Source organism: Amblyomma maculatum, chromosome 1, assembly GCF_055883805.1.
Source record: "Amblyomma maculatum isolate TAMU_Amacu chromosome 1, ASM5588380v1, whole genome shotgun sequence".
Lineage (NCBI taxonomy): Eukaryota > Metazoa > Arthropoda > Arachnida > Ixodida > Ixodidae > Amblyomma > Amblyomma maculatum.
Window position 1 is genome coordinate 450,197,716 of NC_139344.1, and position 27,653 is coordinate 450,225,368.

The following is a 27,653-nucleotide window of genomic DNA, read 5'->3' on the forward strand; positions in this document are numbered from 1 at the left end:
CTTTGTCTTCTAGATCTAATTCTTGAAATCGATTCCTCACTTCCACAGCATATTCTAATGGAATCTGGTCCAGATCATACCTGAAAGGCCTTCTAGTTTTCTGCGTTTTCCTCAATCGAAGCTTAATTTTGGCAACAAGAAGCTGATGATCGGTGCCACAATCGGCCCCAGGCCTTGTTTTTACTGCTTGTATAGCGCTTCTCCATCTCTGCCGGCAAATAATATAATCGATCTGATTCCTGTACAGACCGTCCGGTGAAATCCATGTGTACAGGCGCCTCTTGTGCTGTTGAAAATGAGTATTCGCTATGGTCAGGTTGTTTTCTTGACAGAACTCTACTAGCCTCTGCCCAGCTTCATTTGGCTCACCAAGACCGAACTTGCCTGTAATTCCGGATATTTCTTCGCTCCCGACCTTACCATTCCAGTCTCCTATGAGAAAAACAACGTCTGATGATGGGGTGCTGTCTAAAAGGCATTGTAGGTCCGCATAAAATCTCTCAACGTCAGCTTCTTCAGCAGCAGTGGTCGGTGCATAGACTTGGATAACTGTTATGTTGAAAGGGTGACCTTGGATCCGAAGTGAAATCATTCGGTCGTTTTTGGGGTTGTACCCTAGCACTGCTTTGCCCATTCTTCTGTTTACTATGAGAGCGACCCCATTCCTTCTTTTGGATTCGCAGTCGTGGCCGAGTGGTTTGGGCGCCCGTCTCGGCTGCGGGAGGTGGTCAGTTCGAAACCCGCCGCCGGACACCCACCGGTAAAATTGGGTACAAGCGTCCCCCGGCCCGGCGCCCGGCTCTTTCAGGGGTGTGCGTTTGGGAGAGGCTCTGCTAACCCTGCTGTGCTTCCTCGGGGGCTTAGTTTCGAACAAACATGGTCTGCAAAGGCGGTGCTGAAAAAAAAAAAAAAGAGGCCACACAATGGGCTTTTGCCGCGCGAGGCGGGCTTATTGTTGTCCGATGGCGGTACGAATCACTGCCACATCGGCGCAACTATTTAGGCCGTGACACCTTTTCCCAAGCATTTCACCCCAGAAGAGCCGAGCACCAGGCCGGGGGAAAGCTTGTACCCATTGAAAAGCCGGTGGGTAACCGGCGGCACCAGGGATCGAACCCGGTACCTCCCGAATGCGAGGCGGATGCTCTACCACAAGGCCCATGGACTAGGTCTTCGTAAATCATCACCAGTGCCACGTGCACACACCAAATTTTAAATAGATGTGAGAAGACTTAGACAAGAGGCGCGCACCACGACAGCCATCGTCTGCCTAAAGGGCGAGAAAGACGAAGGCTTTTGCAAGAGACCACACGGTGGCATGGTTCCTCCACCACAACGGGTTCCAGCCCCAGCGTGGATAGAAGCAGCGCCCTTTTTAGCGTTGTTTTTCTTAGAGTAAAAAATAGCGCGAGAACACACGAACAGAAAGGACGACGCAGACAAGCGCTAAATAAACTTTATTTCTGATTACACGCAATATATACATGGCACAAGGGAAAACACAAAACAAGTTAGCGCTCGTCGGCTTCATCTTTTCTGTCCGTGTAGTGTTCGCGCTATTTTTTGCACCATGAACGTTCACCAACTCGCCCAGACTTATGCTTTATTTTTCTTAGAGGATGTGGCAAGTATAAGTCATTAATTGAACAGCTAGCTGATGGTAGTTACAGTCACGTGCGCTCTGTGGGAAAATTGCATTAACCAAGGCTGCTACAAATTCTGTCTTATAAACTGACGGTATATGTACCTGCAATTTCCTGAAAAATATTAAGGACGTTTACGTGCAGCAAAGCAAAAGCTTGCGAGTTCCGTGCCTAGTTCTGTTATGAGGTTTGCCTATCATTGCTTACTGTTGTTGCTTAGTTGGCACTTGTATTGGCCCGATAAGGAAAAAATCAAATTTCAGTGGACAAGGGGGCAAGCTTTTGTGGCCGGCCCACCTAAATTTGCAAGTCACCATGGAGATGGCCGTGCTCAAATTAGGTTCGACATAACACGGAAGCAATTTATTGAATCTCGCATGTAATTAACTGAGCAACTCAAGGCACTGATTTATTTACTATATGGCATTCTAACCTAAATAAATTATGAAATTAGCCACATAGATTCAAGTTATTGATTTAGTTTTGAAAAGTTCAAGAAATAAACAATGATAATAGTAAGAATTTTGTAGTTTATCGTTATATTTAATTTTACGTAATTTACTTTTCGCACTATTATATTAATTAGCCAGGCTCAATACACCGCTCTTATCTACACCTCCCGTCCAAAGCATTTGTCCACGATACTCGAGACCTAAGAATCGCAATCGCATAATATAGCCTTCATACCTCAGCCCTAGGAAGTGTACAAGGCAAGCTATTGCACATGGTTGAAAGTGTAAGGAATATTCTCGTCGCATTCACAACATTCATTTTTACTCATATTTCACAATTCCGTATTGTGCCTCACATACGTTTTTTTTTTTTTTTTTTAAGTAGTTCTGACTCTAACAGATCAGAAATCTTACAGGCTTGGAGGTACTTCTGCTTCATGGTTCTGAGTAACTTAGGGTATTAAACTGACTTCTTTTCTATCGAATGCAATGACTGTACGTTAATCAGTACACCCGGGGCAGTTTTTGTTCCAAACGCAGTGTCCAGAAGAGGCGGTGTAATCAAGGAAGTAAGTATTTATGGTTCTTGCCTCTTATTCCTATTCAGTAAGGACTTTAAAGACATGAAAGTTAGAGTACTGGCATGGCTGGTTGGTTAGTAGTTGCGTTAAGGGGAGGACGAGGTTAGTTTCGCATTATGGACGATGTCAAATTCTGCAACTGCAATGTATGGTGAAAAAAAGAAAGGAAAATCACTCCATTTTCAGTGCAGCAGGCGGCTTTGCTATTTCAAGAATCCAAAAATAGTATTCTATGCTTATAAAGGGGACCCTAATTGGTGTCCCCTTTGAAAGCACAGAACATATTTTGATTTGATTTGATGTTGGAAAAGGTTGAGGGTCACCGGAGAAGGGGTAGGCAGCGAACGCGATGGTTAGATGGCATCCTTCCTCGAGGCGCTGCAGACGAAGTTATGTGATGTTAGGAAGATAGTGAGAGACCGGAAAACGTGGCGTGATATGGTCCATAGGGTCACAGAGTCGGATACGACTGAACGACTGAACTGAAGTGCATTGGTGTACCTCCAGAATACGACACATTAGTGGCAGTGTCCGCAGACACTTCAGAGTCTCCTCATGCTACCCAGAAAAAAAAGGAGTGTATTTTGGTCAAGATTTTATTATCGTAAAAAAAAAGGGATTGTTGCAATATTTTTGCTGTTTTGCAATAAAGAAGCTTTGTGCAGTTCGATGAAATGAGGCATGCATTTGTCACTAATGAAATATCTATTTTTATTAATTTATTGCGTGTCTGCAGCGCCTTACTGCAGGACTTGCCGTTGTCTCATAAGACGTCGCTATGCGGCTGTTATGCAGCTGTCGTTAGGCTGTTGTTGCTATGCAGCTGTTGACGCACTACAGCTGCTACTTAGGCAACAGAACATCTTGCAGGGGGAAGAAGCCTAGCCGAGAAATATCGCACCAAAGAAGGAAAGGTAGAAAGATGGAACGACTGACGTAGTTTGGTATGCCAACAACCATGGGAGAGGTGATAATGGGCGATTTCGCACGACAAATGCTCTACAGCCATATGCTGCCTTGCAAGGGGAATCATGCGCAGGCGTTGCAAAGGATGAAGTTCGCTCCTGACAGCTACATGTCATGTCTCAAAAGGCAGGAGCTCAGCCAGTCGGAGAGCAGCACAGGTGTGCCAAACAAGCTCGTTTCCACATGCAACTTTATTTCCCACTTTCTGAGGGTTCAAGCGACCGAGTTTTTAGAGCGATCTCATCCGCAGATGTTCTATCTAGGGTTCTCCGAGAGTTCTCTATACTCAAAGCTTGTTAAGCTTATTTAAAACGAGTATGCAATGTCTACACCATTGTAATATTATACCTCTGCAGGTGTATATTGCCTGCTATGCATATTATAGAGAACAATTCCAATTTTTATGGGTTCTGAGAAATATGAATTTCTTTCACAAGTTGCCGAATATTGCGCGACAGTCTACAGTTCTCCTGTCTTCGCGCGGGACCTTACATTGCGTTATACATTATACCGAAAAGTCTTATCTATTAGGTTAGTGTGGAAAGTAAATTATATCTGAAGAAAGCACATCTTCTAAAAATACAAGTTGCAGGTATAGCTGGCTGTCAGCAAAATCACTAACATATTTAAAACAGAAAATATTGTGCTTACTGCAGAGGTCAGGTAAAAGGCTGGTAGCAATGCGCATATAATGTTCAGCGCCAGACGTTTTAATGTTTGTTTCCAATGGTCTTCATTTCTGATAGATGGTATGTTGTTTTTATAGGTGATAGCTTTTCTTCCGCCAAAGCCACGCTCAGTATAAGCATTGTGAGTTAAACAGAGGCAAGAAGCTTCTTCATGGCTAGGAGATGTAAAGAACGTTGTGCTTGTCGTATTGTCGGATGTTCTGGTGTTTTCTCAGAAACTCAGTCGGATCGTCAACATTTTGTTTCCGTCTACCCTTTTGCTCGGACTTAATTTTCTCCTCTTGATACTGCGCTTGTCTTCTCTCAAACATATCTAACCTGGCATATTTGGTAGCGCTAACTCTGAAGAACATCCTTTTCACGTCTTACATGTTTTTTGCTTTTTTATTTTTTATCTAATACTGCTTGGCTTCAGGAAAAGTGGTGATAAGAGAGAGACCCCGTTATTTGATTAAACACTCCCCCAGCTTATTATAGCGGCTGCTCCTGTGTGCCGCTGTACCTTACAGGCAAAGCACGCTTTACAGGCATCCTTTACTTCGCACAAAAGAAGGAGCATTGATATTGTATTCGTTTCAGTACCTTGCACAACAAACGTTTGGAGTACACATTTTTATGAAGATTTGCTTGGTATGTAATTTTATCCATCCAAATCTGCATCGGTAAATAGCCTGTATGTTTCCTTCGCTTCGTTTGTTCTGAAACAGATGCACCAAATCTCTAAATGCGTAACATGCAAAATTTATTCACATCGGCTTGGAACTGCTGTGAGCATCACTCACTAGGTAAGAAAATGGCCCTCCTGCCTGGCATTGAGTTCCATCTGGGCTGAAATTTTCCGCTGCGTCCAGCGCATGTCTCCGCAGCCTTTGTTCACTGGGAGCTCCCCATCTCCAATCGGTCTATCTCTTTTAATTCCGGCTCCAAAGCCGCCTTCTCAGCACCGGAAAGTCCACAGTCTCTCCGCCTTCTACGATATCCGAGGCTGTTGACCCGAGTTTGTTGACTCTGGAACTGGCAGGCCGATCTTACAGGAGGCAGCGGCATCAAATTTCTTCAATTCAACGCGAGATGGAGCATGGATACAATGCAAGGACAGCGCAACAACAGCGAAAGAGGTGCCGATGTGTTGCTTTTTCCTTTCTGTTGTCGTTGCTGCGCCGCCGTTCCGTTACATCATGTGCCCCAGGGCTGTTAAGCATTGAAGGAGTAACCGGTGTATGGCACTTTCCTTTGAACGAGTCTCGCGCCAGCTCGCTGCCATCTCGCTTCTTGGAATGATAATGCAGCATGCCGCGGCTGGTATTCATTTGGCTGATCTCACGCGAACGCAGACTGCACACGATAACACAACTGAGCACAAACGCCACAATCGCAAACAGCCATGCATAATTATTACATAAGTCGCCAAAACATAGGAGTGTAAACACAGAGGTTACATGCTTAGGAACAAAATGTGCTTTTTGAACACTATCACACGCGCTGCTGCGGTGGCGGAGTGGTTAAGACGCCCGACTACTGCTCCAAAGTACCAGGCTGACCGCCGGGGCCTACGTTTCCATGAATGCGATACGTAGAGACGTCCGCGTTTTCTTTTTTCTTTATTGCCTGGTGTTGACACATTGCTTTTCACGAGAACAAAATAAATAAAATCGCTCAAACGCTATATGCATAAGCTCTTTACATATGACGCACTAAAATCCACGCATACACAACAAGGGCTCTAGCCTTGATAGCCACTCGGAAGGTTCTGCTGCAGCTTTCTGGATTGCCATAAACCTGTCCACGCTTTCCCGAAAATTAATTCTGACAGGCCGTGCATATTTATCGCAATGGCAACCAGCCATTCTTGAGTGCCACATACAGATAAGGCCCATAACCATGATTAAATCAAATGGTACCCCATCCTCACTTTCTACGTATAAGTATCGAATGCTATGCGGGTCTAGCGGAAAATCTTTCATTAGCGTTCTTTTCAATACATCTCAAAAATACACCCCTTCTCACAAGTGTAAAAGCATGGTTTAGGGTTTCTGGCTCCCTGTATATTAAACAGCGTGATCCCCAAGGTATGAATGATCCATTTTTCTCCAAAAATGTTTTTACCGGCAACGTTTCGGTGTGCAATTTAAAAAATAAGGTTCTTGCTCCTGGCGTCAGCTGCATTCTTTTTACTCTTTTTAAAACATCTGCCCTTGGGCCCCCATTATATAAGGTCCTCCAAAGGCACAGGGAACATAATGTCACACAATGCACGTTACAATTTCTTTCGTTTAAATGTAGACTAATATACACTTGAAAACCAGGCTGAAAGAGGCCGAAGCCTTGCTACGACGTCTCTATAAAAGCCCTTAATTCCTGGGAAAAAATCCTCAGTGTAAACAACGTACTTCGGTAGCAGCCGCCTCAGTTTAACTTGGCATACGGTGCGTAAGAAAGGGTCAGTCGTGTCCCTAAAAAACAAAACAATGACTGACCAGCTGTGCTGTCCGGTGTCAGCGCACGTTAAAGGTCCACAGGTGGCCGAATTTACTTCACACCCCTCCACAATGCACCTCTTTCTCCCTGTTTTCCCTTTCACTTTCTTCTCTTCTTTTACGAAACGGTTGAAGTACCCCGCCGCGGTGGGGCAGTGCTAAGACGCCCGACTACTGTGCTGGAGTACCCGGGTTCGATCCCGACCGCGGAGGCTGCATTTTATTGCTGGTGAAACGAAGAGGCATCGTGTGCTGTGCGATATCAGCACCCATTAAAGATCCTCAAGTGGTCGAAATTTTTCCGGAGCCATCCACTACCGGCACCCCTTTCTCTCTTTCCACTTTCAAACCCACCTTCTTCGCTTCCCTTACGGTGCGGTACAGGTGTCCCCAAAAACAATGGGGTCAGATACTGCGTCTTCCCCTTCCTGTGAACGAATGAATAACAGATAGAGTGTGACAGATATTGCGCCTTCTTTTTTATAAATCAGTTATAGTTTACAAGCGGGAACAACAGTTAATGCGTAGGAGACCGGATTTTCCCCGAAGAAAACTGATTGAAAAACATGAAGACAGCAAAAATTACTAGAACAACAATGTTACAGAAAAAACAACAAAGAATACCAAACATTTAGGGCGTGGCAACAAATATGACGCATTGGGTATCTGGTCACATGTTGTATATCACAACTGTGGGTAGATCAGACTACCACGTGACCTCTGACCACCTAGCATATTTATTGCCAAGCAGCCGGCGCTTTTTTAGGCTCACACGAATTATAGGTAAACAATCTGCAGGCTCTGATTTTTCAAGACAAGAACCAAGTTAAATCACTTGGACGGTAACTGTACATTTTAGAATGATGTACATAGTGCCAAAGTGCCCTTTCTTAGGTGCGTGGGACGCATGGACCACCTCCGGAGAAAGCTTTGCTCCCCAGGAGCAAACAACTGGCTATCTCGGCAACTCCATATTAGTACTAAGACATGCACTAAATGGAAAACATAAGTCGACCGTGTCGCTGAAAGTGTACGGCCGAGTTCGTATTCGGCCAGAGGAACAAATCCACAGACTTCATTAAAGTTAGAACGCTTCGCTCGGTTTTCCTCGGCACTACACCTCAATGAAAAAACTTACCACGCTAGGCAGTGGATCATCCGAACTACGATGCAATCCTCAAGAATATGGGTGTGAGATTCAACAGGACCACAGTTGACACAAGGCATATCGGCAACTATGACATAGCTGTAAAGCTTGTCTTTGATGGGGAGTACGCCGTACTCAGTGCGACACCGGGAACTTCTCACAGTATGCGGGAGAACGGTGTAGCAGGTGTGCACCCACTTCTGGTTTGGCGCGTTCCTCTGGCACATGTCTAGCCTGCAAGTACTTCAAACAGAGAGGCATGTTCCAAAAAGTCAAATGCCTTCTCTTGGTCAAAGGAGACTATAAATCCAATTGCATCACAATCGTTGGTGTAATCTGTCAGCTTTCGGATAAAGTTCATTGGTGCAAAGATGCTTTGGCCCGGAACAGAGCCCAATTGGTGGGTGCTAATTAGTTTAGATCAGAAATGGTTGCGCGGACGAAGAGAAGAGATGTCAGGATTTTCTATTCGAAAATGAGCAGCATAATCAGATGCAATATAGTTAGCTTTCGTTTGTACGCGTGAGGTTTAGGAAGCAGCATCATTCTTCCTCAACCAAAATAGCAAGATATGATATCTGCAGAGTGGATGTGTGACGCACTGGATGTGGGGCCAAACTGCCTTTTATAATTCTACGGGGATGCCGCACGTTGCCAGGGATGCGCCAGGATACATCCCGCGTATGACTTCTGACAGTTCACTTCCTGTATTCGAGTGCATGATGAAAGACGCTTCATCATCCTCAAGACGCGGGAAATCGAAAGTAAAACGCGCAACTCTCTCTTAAATCCGCGCCAGTGTCATACTGTTCTCAGCAAAACCGCTCAGGGAATATATCAGAGAACATGTGGTCTATTTCACAACGTTCACAGCTTACCTCGCCGTTCTCTCTCAGCTCTAATGCGAAATGTATCGACGCTCGTTCTGTGGCCCCTGCATCTCGTGCAGGGCACAATACACCTGTGTTGATAATGGGGCGTTGTCAGCCGCCAATGCTACAGCAGTGTGCGATTGGGGGCATAACAGTCGCGAGTAGCAATCAGACAGGAATTGAAGGTATGAATGCCTTTCCGGTGTCTGAAATCCTCCTAACCTGTGTGGGCTTGGCGGCACCGGCGCGAACAGAATGAACAATTCACTTCTCACCCTTCTCCAGGTGGTGGTGGCCTGTTCTGCACAAGTTCTACCGGAACATGGCCTCGTCAACATATCGTGGAACACGGCTTTCCTTTGCGCCGCACAAGAAACAGGAGCGGCTGCAACAAGCTTTGACGAATGGCAATGGACCGGCAACCGCTGCGTCGGCACAGCACCAGGAGCATCGACATCATCGGCGGAGGCGTTTTCCTTGAACCTGCCTGTCCCTGATTTCGGCAGTGGGCTTGACGGCACCGGCGCGAACAGAATGAACAATTCACTTCTCACCCTTCTCCAGGTGGTGGCCTGTTCTGCACAAGTTCTACCGGAACATGGCCTCGTCAACGTATCGTGGAACACGGCTTTCCTTTGCGCCGCACAAGAAACAGGAGCGGCTGCAACAAGCTTTGATGATTGGCAATGGACCGGCAACCGCTGCGTCGGCACAGCACCAGGAGCATCGACATTATCGGCGGAGGCGTTTTCCTTGAACCTGCCTGTCCCTGATTTCGGCAGTGGGCTTGGCGGCACCGGCGCGAACAGAATGAACAATTCACTTCTCACCCTTCTCCAGGTGGTGGCCTGTTCTGCACAAGTTCTACCGGAACATGGCCTTGTCAACGTATCGTGGAACACGGCTTTCCTTTGCGCCGCACAAGAAACAGGAGCGGCTGCAACAAGCTTTGATGAATGGCAATGGACCGGCAACCGCTGCGTCGGCACAGCACCAGGAGCATCGACATTATCGGCGGAGGCGTTTTCCTTGAACCTGCCTGTCCCTGATTTCGGCAGTGGGCTTGACGGCACCGGCGCGAACAGAATGAACAATTCACTTCTCACCCTTCTCCAGGTGGTGGCCTGTTCTGCACAAGTTCTACCGGAACATGGCCTCGTCAACGTATCGTGGAACACGGCTTTCCTTTGCGCCGCACAAGAAACAGGAGCGGCTGCAACAAGCTTTGATGATTGGCAATGGACCGGCAACCGCTGCGTCGGCACAGCACCAGGAGCATCGACATTATCGGCGGAGGCGTTTTCCTTGAACCTGCCTGTCCCTGATTTCGGCAGTGGGCTTGGCGGCACCGGCGCGAACAGAATGAACAATTCACTTCTCACCCTTCTCCAGGTTAGTGAAAAACGTTATTACAGCAGTATTAGGGACGACTGTCCTGGTTTGCTAGTGCTGCCGAGCCCACATGCCCTTTTGTCTATTGCTGTTGAGTGTTGCAATGTCATTTCTGGCATTCTGCTGTGTTGTGGCGATATTGAAACGAACCCGGGGCCCGACACGGCGGCTTTGTTATAAACTATTATTGATGGTCAAAACGAAATCAAGGCGGATATATCAGAAATGAAGCATAAGCTGTCTAACATGGAAACGGTGGTATCTCATGTGACCGAATTGGCTAAAAGACTTGAGGAGTCTGCGAAAGAACTATCTAGTTTGCTTGCAAGCATGGATAACATGTTAGGAGAGAAAGAATTATCTAGTTTGCGTGCAAGCATGGATAGCATGTTAGGAAAGATCGACGACCTCGAGAATCGTTCTCGTCGAAACAATGTTGTCATTCACGGTATTCGTGAGGTTCCAGATGAAACGTACGAACAGCTAAAAACCAGTGTAGTAAGCGGTGTTTTTTCATGAAAAACTGGGCGTTTCCGTGGCGAGCACCGAACGTATTCATAGGATAGGACGACCAAGCACAGAGCATCCCAGACCTGTAATTGTGCGTTTTGGCAACTACAATGAAAAGGTAGAAGTACTAAAAAATACCAAGAAGTTGAAGGATACAAATTTTTCAGTTCACGAAGATTTCTCAAGTATCGTCAGGAACAGAAGGCAAAATCTTTGGAAGAGTGCTGCAGATAACCGAAAGAACGGACAAAAAGTGGCTTTAATTTTTGACAAGCTGAAAATAGATGGTGTCATGTATGCTTGGAATGACGTTACAAGCGAACGTTATCAGGTTCATCAGCCGCTATCAAATGCTTCCACGTCTTCCCGAGAGAGTGCTTCTACGCCTACCCGGGGGAGTGCTTCTTCATCTGTTCAAGACTGACAGACAAGCGGAAATGAATTTCATATACTAAACATAAATGCACGCAGTCTTGTTAATAAGGTAGAGGAGCTGGAGCACGTTTTATTAGAACACTAACCTGACGTCGCAGTTGTCACGGAAACTTGGCTTCACCGTGATATTTTGGATACGGAGGTATGCCCCCCTGGGTATGGTGTTATCAGATTTGACCGCAGCAGCCGAGGGGGAGGCGTAGCTATATTCATTGACAATACGATACAGCACACGGTTATTTCAGGCCCTCATAACATCGAATCCACTTTTTGTCGAGTCTATCGCGGAACACATGAAATTTTAATTGGCGCTGTGTATCGTCCTCCGGGCGCAACTTCAGACGTCATTGATGCATTGAACGACTTTCTACACCATTTGCGAATTGAAAACAAAAACGCGATAGTCGCGGGGGATTTTAACGTTGAGGATGTGAAATGGGATGAAATGATGCCGGGGCAACGTGAACGAGAGGCAGCGCTCGGTCTTCTAGATTTGTGCTTTTCTCATGGGCTTCAGCAGGTAGTACGAGAGTACACAAGAGTACAGGGTAACAGCAAATCAGTTTTAGACCTTCTTTTTCTAACTCAAGGTCTTTTGTCACAGCCGGTGGAGGTAGAAGTGTTGCCTGGTCTTTCCGATCATTGTTTAGTTAGTATGAAATTGTCCTTTGCCTCTTTTTGAAAGAAAACGATTGAAGTGTCATCTTACAGAGATTTTAACAGGGCAGACGACACCGCCATACTTGACGAGCTAGATTACTGCTTTGGCCCGTTTGAAGAACTAAGCTGTAGCGAATCAGTGACTGTTAATGAACTATGGTTAGAATTCAAATCTTTAGTCCATAGGTGCATAACTCGTTATGTGCCACTGGTCACAAAAAAGAAACGTGCGTGCAGTCTGTGGGTAACAAGGAACATTATTCAACTAAAAAGAAAAATCGGCAGGCGTAGGAAAAAGTACCGGCGCACACTCGATCCGGCTTCGTTGAATGACATGTTAGCTCTAAGTAGTAATATGAGGTCACACATAAAGGAATCTAAATTTAAGTTTTATAACGTTACATTGGAAAATTTCTACGAGAATCACCTCAAAAGTTTTGGAGACACTTGGCAGTACCAAAGAAAGAAGTTGCGGTGATAAGCTCAGGGAGCGGACCTATAAGTGAAAAGACTGAAATGTGCGATCATTTCAATAGATACTTCGCAAGTGTTTTCAGTGAAGACGATAACAAGCCAGCGGATACTAGGTTCGCTGCTGAAACACGCGCAATTGACGACATAAGCTTATCGATAGAAGGCGTACTGAATTCATTGTTGAGCCTAAAAACATCAAAATCAATGGGCGCAGATGATATTCCTAATCTGTTTTTGAAGCGATACGCAGAATGGTCAGCTAGATACCTCGTACTAGTGTTTAGGAAGTCCCTATCAACAAGCACGCTTCCCGATGATTGGAAAACTAGCAAAATAGTTCCTATTCTCAAGACTGGAGATTCAAAAATTACCGACGATTACGTTACTTCCTAATGCGAAATTTGAGCGCAGCAAATAAGCTGTTTCACCTTTTCGATAGATTGAGGCAAAGAAATCGGGCAACACATGTATGCGCTATCACAGATTTTTTTTTTTTTTTTCACACGTATTCCTTTAACAAAGACTCCCTTATCGGCGGCGGCGATGAGATTCTGCTTCAGCCTCGCTTACACCTGGTTGCTCTCGACGGTGGCGATGAGCTTCCGCTTCGGCGGTGCGAACGGCAGGGTCTTCTCGACGGTGGCGACGAGCTTCTGCTTCAGCCTCGGTTACTGCTCAGGATTCTGGCGGCGACGGCGCTGGGCCTCTGCTCTGGCAGCTCGTTTAGCAGCAGCAGCAGCAGACGGAGGACTTCCACCGGTCGTCTCGCTCATGGCTCAGAAAGAACTGGCAGATAATTTCGCAGTGGCGAACGGCAGCGGCAATTTCGGCTCGGGCGGTGCACATATACAGATCCGCCGCCACCGATCTGGCTCTCTGATTGCCACCGCACAGGGGTTGCATTGGAGGAGGAGCGAAGAAAGGAATTAAGTTCGAGCCGGCGCTTTGACAACCGGAGACTCGTAGGAAGAGGGGGGAGGGGGGCGGCGTGTACGCCCAGCGGCAAACGATGGGGGCAGAAGCGCGCGCAGCAAGCGGAAAACGCGATAAAGGGAGGAGGCAGGAGATAGCAGCGACTGACTGATGCTGCTGACGCCGATAGTGAGTCAACCCCAGCTGCGGAGTTGGTTTCAGGGACAACGCCGCGGATGCCGACGCAAACAATATGATACCCTCGCTTCCACAGCGCCAACAACCAGGTCTAGCCGTGGGAAGGTGGTCACGTATTCGTCGACGTGCCGGGGCCTACGTGAAATAACCGGCGCGTCGGAAACTAAAGAGCACCCTATCCGCCACACAGGAACAGGGGGGGGGGGGGGACCCTCCCCTCCTCTTTCTGCATGGCGGCGACGGTGTTCTATGCAGTCACGTTATCTTGACTCTCTAGCGGCGTCAGTGGCATCCAGCGGTATCAGTCGGTCGCTGCTAGCGCTGGGGGGATGAAAGGGGGGCGGAGCTGGTTACGAGGCCGACGCCGACGCGAAACCCAGGAACGGACGCCAAAGTGCTGCGCTCTAAAACGATCAGCACATTCGACAATACTTAACAGATATTGAATTCTTGAATAGGTGTCAGCATGGTTTTCGACAGGGCATGTCAACGGTTACACAATTAATAGAAACTTTGCATGCTTTTAGCGAAATCACGGACCAGAAAGGGCAAATTGGCATAATATTCCTAGACTTTAGGAAAGCCTTCGATCAGGTAAATCATAGAAAACTTTTAAGCAAATTTCAATCAGTACTCAAAAACTCAAATATAGTTCGTTGGCTGGCAAGTTTTCTTGTGGGCCGCAGGCAATTTGTAAGTATTGACGGGAGCGCATCCCAAGTGTGTGACGTGACATCGGGAGTGCCACAGGGCTCGGTACTCGGACCGTTATTGTTTCTTGTTTACATAAACAACCTCATTGAAGATTCAGAAATCAAGGCCAGATTATTTGCAGACGACTGCATTATTTATACTAATGTTAATTGAGTTGAAGATCAAGTTAAGCTTAATGGTTACCTGCTCAACATTAGCGAATGGTGTAGAAAGTGGCAAATGTCTTTAAACCCCAGTAAAACAGTATGTATGACAATCACACACAAACATCAGCCACTCGAATTTGACTAATCATTACAAGAAAACAAACTTAATCGAGTAACAGAATATACATACCTGGGAGTGACAATTATTCAGACCTGCGTTGGAACACTCACGTACATAACATTGTTGCTAAAGCAAATAAAAGATTAGGGTTAACTAGGCGGTCACTTAAGCATGCTACACAGGATACTAAACTTACGGCTTATAAGATGCTCGTACGCCCGATAATGGAATATGCGTGTGAGGTGCGGATTCCCTACACTCAAACACTTGCAGCTGAACTGGAGCGAGTGCAGCGACGTGCACTTCGCTTTATCTATTCTCGCTTCCGAAGACAAGATCAGGTAACCCCACTTTATACTTTCGCGAACTTGCGCCCTCTTCAAAGTCGCCGGAAACAAAAAAGACTCATTCTTTTCTATAAGATTATGAACAACATGGCACATATTGATAAGCAGCAATACAGAAGAGAAACTACTTCACGTATCACTCGGGGTAAACATTGCAGACACGTAAAAGAACGAAAGTTTTCTAAGCACTGCTACAAGCATTCCTTCTTCCTGTCCACAGCGAGAGAATGGAACAGACTGCCAGAGAATGTGGTGCTCGCATCGGGTGTGGATGTGTTCTCTGCCGGAGTTCGTGATTGTTGGTATAGTGCCTGATATAATGCGCCTTGCATTTGTGTTGGGCATGGTGTTTTCACATTGTTTTCTGTTTCGTTGCAGCGATATTTTTGTGCATTTTTATTTGTTGCTTAGAGGTCAGTTCCATTTTTGATATGTTAAAACTTAGCACTGACTGGATGGTGCTGGTGTTTTGTTTGTCGTGTTCCGCCTTTGTAATCTGTACCCTGTATCGCTCCTATCTTGGTCCTGGCCGGACTGATAGTATCTCTAATAAATAAATAAATAAATAAATAAATAAGTAAAACCTCACACGATACGCGGGAGACCTTCTTTTGTATCGGCTGCCACTTGCTCTCATTCGAGCACGAATATACGGGCCGCACCGCTTTTCGTTGATCAAATCCCAAACATGTGGTTCGAATTCGGACCTTGCAAGCGACTCTGCAGCTGCAGTTTGCAATTCTCTAAGAGGCTGAATATCTTAAAATACGGAGACCTCAAGGCGCTAGACGTCTTTACAGTTCCCAGGCCGACCGGGTAGGACAAGAACAAGTGTGAGAGAACGGAGGTCCGATATGTAGCCTGCGTCCTTTGAGAGGTCTAGCATGCGACGCTGCGACACCGCCATCAAAAATTACACCAGAACGTATATGCGGTATATACTGCAGCTCAGCTTGCCCGGCCTAATGGCTACAAACTTATCACCGTACTTACGAGAGAGTGTGGCGTTTAGAAAAAAAAAGTAATATTAGATACTATACATTGACATGTGCAATAAGGAATTACCAAAACTGGATTTTATTGCAGAAATGCTTTTAATGACTGCAATTTCAGCACCCATTAACCTGTACGGTTCTGTCCACGAAAGCTGCAGGACACACGCACAAAATTGTTAGTATGAGGTAGTTTCAAGCGCATGGGCGCGGTGATGAGGATTGCCGCCGCCGCATGATACACATCTGTTTTGACGTCCACATTTAAGATAAATGGCGCCCTCTGGTGCCACTTGTTCGAAAGGTGGCCTAATATTAAGCTAACCTGGTGCTCGTGTTTGAGAAACCATTTTCGTTTTGGATATCCGAACAGTAAAATATCAACGACTAAGTTAGGTAGCATTGCAAATGTTATCGCCTCGCTTAATGGCGCCCACAAAACCTTTCGCAAATACTGCTGCCGATCGCAGAGAACCGATCGCCTTCAGGAGTTCTAGACAAGAACTTTTACCACGTTATAGGACAAACAGCGCAATCGTTTAAGGAAGCGTCAGGCGCAATCTTCGAACACAGAAGACGAGCGACGGCAACAACGCCTTCAAAAACGACAAGTAAGAGCTTTGAATCATGAACGCAAATGAGCGCATGAACGCACTTGCAAGCAACGAAAAAAGCTGCTCTTTGCTTATGGTAGCATGCAGAACATGGATCAGCAAACTTGCATTCCTGCTGTAGAATATTGTAAGGCGAAGCACAAATTAGACCTCTACAGTTCGACCGCAGTTCGACCGGGTATCCGTCATCAACGCCTGCACCGCTGACTCTAAGCTCCACCAAATATCTACTTAGCACTGAAAGATTCTGCGAGGAAAGTATTTGAAAATCACAAAACCTGGATCCGAACATCGAACCCATTCAAGGCGGAATTCTTGCCTATGTTCACCTGTCCACTTCGCAAGGAAAAAGCGAACTGTTTTTAAATAGCCGAATACAACATCCGAACAAGTGTGTTGAAGAGACTCTTTCCTCGCGCAGACCCGACCATGTCGGAAGAATAGAAAGCGCGCCTTTTCATGAACAGTATTAAAAAACTGTTGTTCTCTGACCTAGAGCGAAGTCCACCAACGACAATAGGAGAATTCATCATTGAAGCGACTACCATCAAAAGCCACTTGACATGCGCGTCCTACAATACCAGTGCACTACTGTCTCCATGATCGCCAACAGTGCAGATGAAATCATACCATTTCCGCGGAATCGTTGCGTTATACTATCCGAGTAATAGTGCGGAAAAAGGTGGACAAATACCTGCCAAATGCACCACAGCCGCAGGTCGCCGCAGTTTCTGATATCCGTGAAGAAGTACAACAGGCGCTGGGCGTGCCCGCACTCGTTGCATCTACACCGCCGCCACAGATTTTTGAGTCACGCTGTCACCAGCCGCCATGTGCCGCCTTCGACACCATCCTACGAGTCATGCGCACCAGTCACCCGTGATTCTTCTAGGCTAAGCGTACGACGCAGCGGTTTTCGAACGACCGATGTCTGGCGAACAACCGACTGCCAACCGTTGTGCTAATATGACGGGGAAGCTGGACACATCTGTCACCGCCTCCCATACAGGGAACTCGGCCTCCGTGGGTTTCCATTTAATGCCCGTTGTCCGTTGCTTGGACAACGGCCACGCGAAATTCTAGAATACATTTCGCATGCCGACCCAGGCCCAAGCCATTTCTGATCGCCGTCGCATCGCAGGTACAGCTCTCATGGCCGCCAGCAGCACCCCGAAAGTCCCCTCAAGGGAAAATAGATGCAGCAGCCTGCAGAGATGCGGCTGCTCAAGCCAGAAAATTCCGAGATCTACCACTGATGCGCACCAGTTCCTCGTCGCACACCACATTTCATTGCACAAATACACCAGCACACCCGACGCCGAAGCGATAACCCGCCAATGCTCAACGCTACCTTGACGCCGTCCTCCTATGCACCACTCCTTCAGAACACCGAAGCGGCGACCGGACGCTTCGAAACTGCCGCCACCTGACGCCACAAACTGCCTATCTACAGATCTCCGTCAATGGCACAGACGTCAGTCCTCTGGTCAACACTGACGCTGATTATCCAGTTTTGAGTGGACAATACGCAGCAGCTCTGAGAAAGGTGACGAAAGCATGGGATGGCCCGCCAATACGAACGGCTGGAGAACGTTTAGGTAGGCCCACAGAAGAGTGCATTGCGAGAATTACTGCACAAGAGCAAACCTTTCTCGCCACGTTCATTGTGTTGGCCCAGTGTTCCCGTGACGTCATATCGGTATGGACTTTTTAGCGGAAATCGACGCAATTATTGATTTGCAAAATCAGTCAGTAAGATTTTAAGTTGAGAATGTCATCGAAATCAGCAGCATTCTCTCTATATACGAAGGTCCAAATGATGATGTCGGCTCTTTACTACACGTGCAGAAAAGTCCCGCCAACTTGCATGGGGGAGATTCCAGCAGCAGCAAGGCCGAGATGCAACACGCTACAACTTGTAGCGGCGGGCTGCAGAATAATTTCCTGGTGACTTTGTCTGGGTTTGATGCCCTATTCGATGACGCGGACTCAGTGAAAAACTCTTGCGCCGTTATTTCGGTATTACCGGGTTCTTAGACGCGTTGTTGACCTGGACTATGAAGTCGGTCTTCCTGAAGAACCAGAGCCTCGACATTCCAAGCGTTTTGAAGTGGTCCACGTGGTCCACCTGAAGCATTTTTCATGCTCGATAACAGTGAATACTATTCTGCCCCTAATTATTCAGCATCGGGTCGCTGCCTTCCGAACGCAAGGGCTAATATAGCATGCACTGATGACGAAGATGCTCAGAAGTGCGGAAGAAAGAAGAAGCGCGCCATCTCCAAAACTGAGCTCGAACTCTGTTTCTGGATACTATGCGCTGCCTCGGACGCAACCGAGAACGTTCTCGTTCACGCGACAGTATGACAGAACACAAAAATATATATCAACAATTATTAGTCTAAAATCTACATTTACAAACCTACTGGCGCTCTGTATTCCCCTTTTCAAAAATCTTCAATTGCCCTTTGCTTTATGGTGTGGGGTTCAACTATCGTTAAATTGCCAAGCAAAAACTAGTTTAAACACAAGAACATTTTGCATCAGCAGCGGCAATTTCAAGCCCATAGACGTGACAGAAATCCACTGTAAACACATAAATATAATACATCTGGCTAATTTTGCGCGCTGTATAGGCTCTTTGATTCCGATTGAAATGAAACGTCTATAATGTATGCTCTGTGATGACATGAAGGTGCTGGTCCTCTAGAAAGTGGCGAAAATTTCTGAGTGCCAGCTATATCGTGAGAAGTTCGCGACCGAAGGTGCTGTATTTAGCCTCAGGTGGCTTAAGCAATATTGAACTCATCGATTATGAGACAGAGTGGACCACAGCCAGAAATGGAAGCAAGGCTACGTCTGCGAGTGCCATTATGCTACACGCTACCATTACGCGGCGAATCACGCTGCAGAGCCGTCAGTTCACTTCATGGCAGAGCCGGATGTTTTTTGGTAGCCAAACGTTCGTCAAAGGCTTCAGACAATAAGCACACTTGAGGTAAAGTGCCGATGAAAGTTCACAAGGCCCAAGATTTTTTGAACTTCATTAGCGCGGGGAAAATTCTGAATTGCCTTTCTTTTGTTCTCTAGATGCTGGATACCTTGTGAAGTGACGAGTTGGCCTGGGAACTGGATTGTAGCGACGCCAAAAATGCACTTTTGTGGGTTGGTTACGAGGCGATATTCATCAAGGTGTTGGAAAAGGGCGTGCAGGTGAGTTGCATGCTCGGACGTGAAGGAGCTTGTGACAACGGCATCATCGGTGTAGGCGAATACAAAGGCGATGCCTCGCGCAACCTCGTTTATGATTCTCTGAAAAGTATGCGCAGCATCGCGCATTCTAATAGCATCCTCACATACTCAAAGAGGCGGAATGGTATTTCAAAGACCTTCGGAATATCAGCGGGCTCCACGGGGATTTGATGGTAAGCCTTCACTAAGTCAATCTTAGAGAAGATCATGCCTCCAGCCTGGTTTGATGTGAACTCATGTATATGAGGAAGTGGATATCGGTCTGCTAAGGTATGGGCGTGTAGGGTGCGGTAATCTGCACATGGTCTCCAATCGCTCGGATGTTTCTTCGGCACAATGTGGAGTGGCGACACCCAGTTGATTGAGGAAGGTCGCACAATACCGAGTTCAAGCGGAATATGAAACTCACGGCGAGGGGTAGCGAGTTGTTCTCCAGACAGGGGGCGAGGGCGAGCTACCACTGGGGGCTGGAAGGTCACAATCTGGTGGATGGTCGAGCGTTTCAACGGTGACTGCCTGGTACGCGGCTTTGCAAGATTGAGGAAATCGGCAAGAATTTTTCCATATGGCGAAGCGGGGATGAGAGCTTGAAGACCGGTAGATGAGGTGTTCGAGAGTACACCGTTAACCGAGAGGTTCGTGCTGACGTCGCTGAGTCGATGGGCCTCTATGATGACCGCGAGGTTGAAGAAACTGAAGAAGTAAGCAACAAGAACAGCTTCCCAGAGACGGGCGAGAATAAAAATCCAGCGAAACGTGCAGTGCAATCCAAGGTAAGAGGCCTTTGGCTGTGCGTAAGAATGGGGGAGTTGTTATTCGACAACCGAACGTCGGCTTCCCCACAAATGAGATGAGCCTTGCGTTGAAAAGACGCGCACCATTTTGAAGGGAAGTTTCAAGCCAATACGGCTTCCACCCCAGCACCTGGTTTCATCTTTTCACTGCTGCCAGCAAATGCTCAAAGCCCCGCAGAGGACCTGCGGCTATATGCACGAAAGGTGATCAGGAATGCACCATTACAAAAAGCGCTCCTTGTGGGGGCACGATGCTCAGTTTAGTGTATCGAAGGTTATGGCGTGCTAGAGTCCGATAAATGCGAACAATACCATACAATCCATTCAGCCGATTTTATACGACAGGCGCGGATGTGCTTTGTAAATACTAACGAATGCACGAATACGAAAACTAGAGTTCTTCCGACCGTACGATGTCTCTGTACAGCTGATCAATCTACAATAGTTTGAAGCTTACAGATGAAAAGATACATGTGAAGGCCCACTTCGCGAACTGCAAGCCGCATGGGTGAAAATTGTGCGATGTTAATAATGTTTGCTGGAAAGAATGACTGGGGCTCTGTCCAGCTGAACCTAGTTTACAGAGAAGAAGCTCGACGGCGTCTGGTCAGGCAAGGTTTTCTGTGCTTTAACTCCTCCATGACTGTCGGCGAACGTCAAATACGCCACAGCCGAGACTATATTACACATAGGTGTCGATGGTATTTTGAAGAGGGAGATCCGCGGGGCCGAATTAACCAGATCGCAGCTGTGGCGATGCAGGAAAAGGATAGGCAAGTGTGTGGAAGGCTGTGTGGCACTGAGTCAGAAAGTTTTATATTTGTGGAGATATGTTCTGGTAAGAATACATTTTGCCAGGTGTGTGAAGAATTAGCAAAAGAAGCGAGCCTAGCTGGTCGTAGTAGGAAAGTTATTGGCCATAACTGATGGGTTAGCGAGTTGTGTAGCGTCACGACCTTCAAGTGGCGAGGCCGAGGTGGCAGGCCCATGTAACTCGATCTTTTAGATGAAGGGGGAGGTCAAAATCGATATCGCCAGGACCATAGGGTCCATAGTCAGATAGGCTACTCTTAACGCAAGCAGGCCCGTTCCTACGGATTGGTTAAAGGAAGGCGTTATATCATGGGTGATGGTAAGGAAAAATTTAGGTGCTTAATGAATAGGCGGGTCGAAGCGCGTGTACATTAAGAAAACGATTCGCGAAAAACGCTGGCAGATCGCCAGATGAGAGCGATTAAAGATGCGCCACACTCAAAAGTGGGGCTTATGTGTCTCAATAGGTTATTTTTCTCCTGTAGTGAATTTAAAAACCTCAAAAATAATCGAGTATTTTTAAACGCGAAGCGGCTAAAGATACGCTTTGTATTCAGAAAACAACTCGAGAGGTCTTCATTGAAATTTTGAACCAGTGCTAGACGCCTACCGGTAAGCCATCCAGAACCGCTGAGCAGCGGGTGTTCGGTGCGCACTGCTATTCTATTGCGCACAGCTGTGAAAAGGCGCTCCAGTTGCGGCGCTGCACGTAAGATGAAAACAATAATTATTGCGCATATATTTTCTGGCAAATGTCATGGCGACTGCTCAGTAGATGATAAGCGGGAGTAAAATATATAATCAATAAATTTTTTACAAGCTTCGTTTTCTCTCCCGGGCACAAGAGAAGTATGTTTCTTTGTTGGGCCCTTGCCAATTGACAACATCCCATTTCAGTGTCCCATATATCCAAATAGAGCGTGACATAGAATAGCGTAGTGGGCAACATATATAATTACATTGTATTAAAAATGAAAGTGCACGTACAACGGCGGAAAAAAGACACTTTAATCCTTTTGCAATTCGGGAACAAGGAAGTCGGAAGATATTGTCACATATTAGGATGCGTGGTCCAATCCTTGAGGAAAGCAGATGCTCAACGATCTGAATCCTCCACCCCCCTCCCTCAACTTCCCTAAGACAAACCGATAAAAAGACCTTAAAAAACCGCCCTAAAAAAGAAATAGATACAACCTGCTCCTTTTTTCATGATACTCCTCATCTGGATCTGCATGTAATATTTAATTCATTTTTCCTGACCTGAGTTCTCTTGATCCGCGTTCCCTTGCATGCCGCTATGCTCGGACAACTTCGAGTGCTTTTGGCTGTGTAGGTCGTCCTATCGTAATGGAATGAGAACTCATCCTACACACACTTCCTGAATATCGCTGCTAGGTATCCCGAAAGATGTCCTCGAGGGACAAAAGCACGCCGAGAAAGAAATAATGAAAGCTGCTTATCTATCGCGAACTGCGGGAGACGAGGGCATGGAGACAAAGACGTGACCGCTCCGACCATGCGGACATGGTGGGCAGGCACGTCTGCACGGAATCCTCCTAGGCACACTGATCCGGTCGGTGTAGGAAAAATACCTTTGTTGGCATTCCTCGCGCGTATATCCGACAGCGTCAACACGCACGCCACCTGACGGCGAACTGGCCCAGTCGATTCCTTCTGGATAAAGCAGTGGAAGTGAACTCCACATATCCTCATCGTGTCTTTCACAGTGTGAAGAGAAAAAAAAAGGACGCGCTGAACGTTGTTCATCCTTCGTATGCCTTTTATTTTTCGCAAGAAGTCACCCTTTGTTCAAGGCTTCAGGAAGTAGAGTGAGCGCGAACTCTGAGCAAGAGAGCCTTGAGTAGATATGGTGGATATCGAACCAAATCGTTTGAGAAGAAGCTGAACGGTAATCATATTAGCACAGCTTGACAGCTTTAACATCCCGCACCATAGTTTGTATTGTGAGTATAGAAGAATGCCTAGAATTGCAACCCGGAATATTTGTCAGCTAGGAGGAAGAAACGAGATGGAATATTTCTTTACAAGTGCCTCCACCACCCAACAGGTTGCACTCACATCCTAAATAAATATGTTGGAATGCACCAACAAAAGATGTGATACCATATTGTTCTTCCTGTAAAAACAATTTAATGGACCAACCAGGTCATAGCAGTCCAATTTTTCTATACAGTTTAGTCAACCTATTTGACTATACCTTTGTTGACATTTTGCACCAATGCAGGTGATTTGAAGTTCTGTATTTAGTTTCAAGTGCATGTTGTGTCGTATACCATAACTAAGGCACTTGGTCGTCGGCACACTAAATGAACAAATAAATAGCTGAGAATAAAAACATAAAAAACTAACGGAATTTCAAGTCCGTTTAAGGCGATTAAGACGCGCAAAAGATTGATTGGCATGAGTTAGCATGGTTCGATTCCTGATTTTGCACATAGAGGGTTGCGTTTAGCGCTAATAGTTTGGAAAAGTGGTGAACGTGATTACGGCATTACGTACATTTATGGTACCGATGGTGTCAGTTAAAATTCCTATCGCTAACTAGGCTACAAATTGACTAGAAAATGAATGTTAAATTGTGAAATCACTGTGAGTGCTGCGCTAAGAACGTTTACCTCTCAGCCTTGATAAGGAACAGGAAAAAATATGACAGACATGAGGGTCCATTTGTAATTCCTTACGTGAAAATGATGCTCCTGACGCGATAGGATGCGAGCGCTTGTATTATGGTTCTCAGCCGTGCACGTTGTCATTCCACTCGCCGCTTTGGTGGCTAGGCAACAGCTGATTTCACAGTTTCTATGGCAACCAGCGAGACAAAACCAAGATTTTTGCTCAGCTTTGGCGATCGTGCGAGTGCTTCCGATCTAGAAAGGGCTTGCCATAGGCTGCATTGATCCCAGATGTTACGTCTAGATGGCACCACAATATAGTTTTGAGCCGCTCTTCCGCCCGCCGCATGGAAGAAAGTCATGTGGAAGGCATATATGTGCTGAAGCTCTGTTTAGTCCGTGAAGTTAAGATCATATTTGTCTTCGCCGCTACGGATTCCATCTCTCACCGCGCTGTCTTCAAGTGCATTGTTCAGTGGGCTGCTTAGGCAATCACAGCAAAGCTTTTGAGAGAAGTGCAAAGGCCTGCATTGGAGAAATGCGGGTTGGCCGCTCTTTAGTTGTTCCTAGACTGCCATGACTCAGCACGTTATAGAGGCGTGATTAGACGCTAGTCATGGTCATGAATGATTGACCTACGCAAGTCAAGGACTCCATAGTCATGCACATCGGACATCCGATCTGACTCGCTCATGACAGCTGACTGCGATGGATGAACAATATATTGCCTCACATGACATGACTAGGCATGAAATGTCATTTAGATACCACTTGTAATTAAATAAGCTTCTGTGACTAATATTCTGACCCTAATGTGACGTTATATCACATGTTACACGTTGCTTACATGTTTTGCTTTCACTTTTTGCTTTCACGTGTTGCGGACAAGTTTTCGCAAACATAGCTGGGCATTTGACTTGTTATATAAGCGAAATGAAGGGAGCACTTATGCTATGCTTTAATGAAGGTTACGAATATAGTCTAGCTTGAGTCAAGACGTCCTGCTAGTGACGATACATATAAGTACCATTCAGGCTCCTGTGAAGGTGCGGCCGATGAAGTAAAGGGCAACGAGCTCGGCATGCTTTTTACAAACGGGCTAAGAGAGAACGTACAGCCGTTCATGGTCAGACGTTTCTGCGCCATAAACCGCCATGGTAACCATTTCGTAATATGAACACAACTGTCGTTGTGCCATGCGTTAATTCATCATTGTGTTATTGTTCAGCAAATCTGCTGGTGTTGGTCACTCCTACCGGTGGAGTAAGAGAATAGTGTGCTGACAGCGGCTTATATAGATAAATATGAAAACCTTGACGGACGCTGGAGTGAAGTTTTTAAAAGTCTCACATTCATTCTTGCTCAGTTTCGTTTCTTCAGTGTCAGTTGTGCCAGTGTCAGTTGTGAAATGTTTCAAAAGCCGGACATTTTTACGCGGAGACTCCCTGGAGCCTCAAAAGCGTCTCGCCGAAAAGGAATCACAAATTCAATGGCACATAGCTTGGGCGAACATTGTTGTCTATCCATGAACACTATATTGAAACTTCTGAGCACCCCTACTACAGAAATGTAACAGCAATGCAGTCGACATATTTTACACTAGATGTTATTGCCGGCATTATAAAAATCCGCAGTTTCGAGAATAAGCCTCGGTATTTTAAAACGCATTCAGGCTCGCAATCAGCACTACAAGGAGCGCAAGTGAGTCGGCTTAATTTCTTTCTGCAGATCTATATGAGTCGCTGCCACGATTGGATTGCAAAAATTAACCACTTATTGGCAGATGGGATATATCCTGACGAACTGACGGTTGCAAAGGTTGTAGCTATTTATAAAGGCGGTGAGCGATGTGGTTTGCGGAACTATAGACCAATATCGGTGGTTAATGCAGTTAATACAGTTTTTGAAAAGGTGCTTTGTAAACGTATAAAAGTTTTCTAAATAAGTATGACATTATATGTCATAATCAGCACGGCTTCAGGCCGCAACGGTCAACGTCATCCGCAGTTCTTGTTCTCACACAACTGATAAATACTGCACTGAATAATTGCAAACTGGCCATAGTAGTATATTTATACATATCAGAAGCCTTTGATACGGTTGATCACACAATACTACAACAAAAATTGCAAGCCTAAGCTTTCAGAGGGAAAATTTGTGATCTAGTTAAGAGCTATTTTTCAGGAAGGAAACAATATGTTGTCGTGAACAATTTACCCTCACTACCGCAAAGCATTAATCTAGGTGTGCCGCAGGGTTCTGTGCTTGTGCCGCTATTCTTTTCCCTGTGTATTAATGACCTTCAATCAATGTTGAAATATTCAAAGGCTGTAATATATGCCGATGACACCGCATTTCTTTTTACAGGAGAATATTCAGATGTACTTAAATGCGTCATTAATGAAGAGCTGAATCGAGTTTCACAGTGGTTTAAAAGTAATCACCTAACCCTTAATACTGAGAAAATAAAGTACACCGTATTTCACTCGCGCAGAAAGAACATGAACTACGAACCTATATCTCTAACTATCGACAACAAGGATCTGTTGAGGGTACCCCAATGCAAGTATCTTGGTGTCCTGTTCACTTCAGATCTGCACTGGAAAGAACAAATTAATAACATTTGCTCCAAACTAGCTTATGGTTTTTATGCTTTACTAAGGGCCAGGGACTGCTTTGGTCTTCCAATTTTACGCATCCTGTATTTCGCCTTTGTGCACAGTCAGTTGTCCGATTGTCTGGAAACATAGGGTGGTACATATAAAACATACCTAGACCCTGTTTCTCGTCTTCAAAAACGAGCTATTCGTATGATAACTTATTCAAATAGTACATACCCAAGTAGGCCACGTTTTCAGCAGCTTCGCATCTTACCGTTATCAATGGCATATAAAATGAAGATAGCTGAAATAGTAAATACTGTAATAAAATCTAAAAAACCCCTGCCCCTTAGATTATTTAGGTTACCGATGAAACAAACAAGAGCTGCAACTAACAACCAATTTATTTACCACCTTGTTATAATATGTACGGCCGAAGACTCCTAGAATATAGTGGAGCCCATGTGTGGAATGAAGTCCTAAATGAAGTTAAGGAAAAAAATAACTTTTCAGCATCTTTAAAACACTATCTAATTTTCACGGAACTGTCGGAATAAATTGATTGTGTGTGTTAATTTTGAAGTTTTTCTGTACATGGTCTGCAGTAACAGTGTACTTGTTTTTCATTTGGACCCATTACTAGCCGTAAAGGCTATGGGTCCAATCAACTGTTCGTGTACAGTTTTTTAGCACAAATAAAGAAAATAAAGACGAAAAAAAGGGGGTTTCTATCTTATCTGTAAAAACAAAGTGTCACTGGGTAGCGACGTAGTGACGTAGGGCAAATAAATGCTATGGCAGCTTTAGTGACAAAAGATTACAAAAATTACTTGCCATAATACTACTTAGGCAGCTGCTTAAACAGCGTTCAATAACGACCTAGATTAGCTTCACGCACCTTTTTATTCGAGCGCAGTGTTTTGCTGCTTAGTGAGGTCTGATGTAGTAGATTTAAACCTGGCTAAATAGACGCTTGGGAAAGTTGCTAATTCATTGGGCTTATTAACCCTTAGTTGTAAAAATTATCAGATAAAACTTAATGCTGAATAAAAAAAAGAGACTAGAATAACAAGTCACCAAATTACAAAATAATAGGAAACAATTTGGTTCCGCCTTTAAGGTTATGACGCGATAGCGTAAGCCACCACGGGAGATATAAATCCCCTCTTTAAGAAAGCCGTATGGTAGAGCTTCAGTAGTCTAGGTGTAGAGTGCCTCT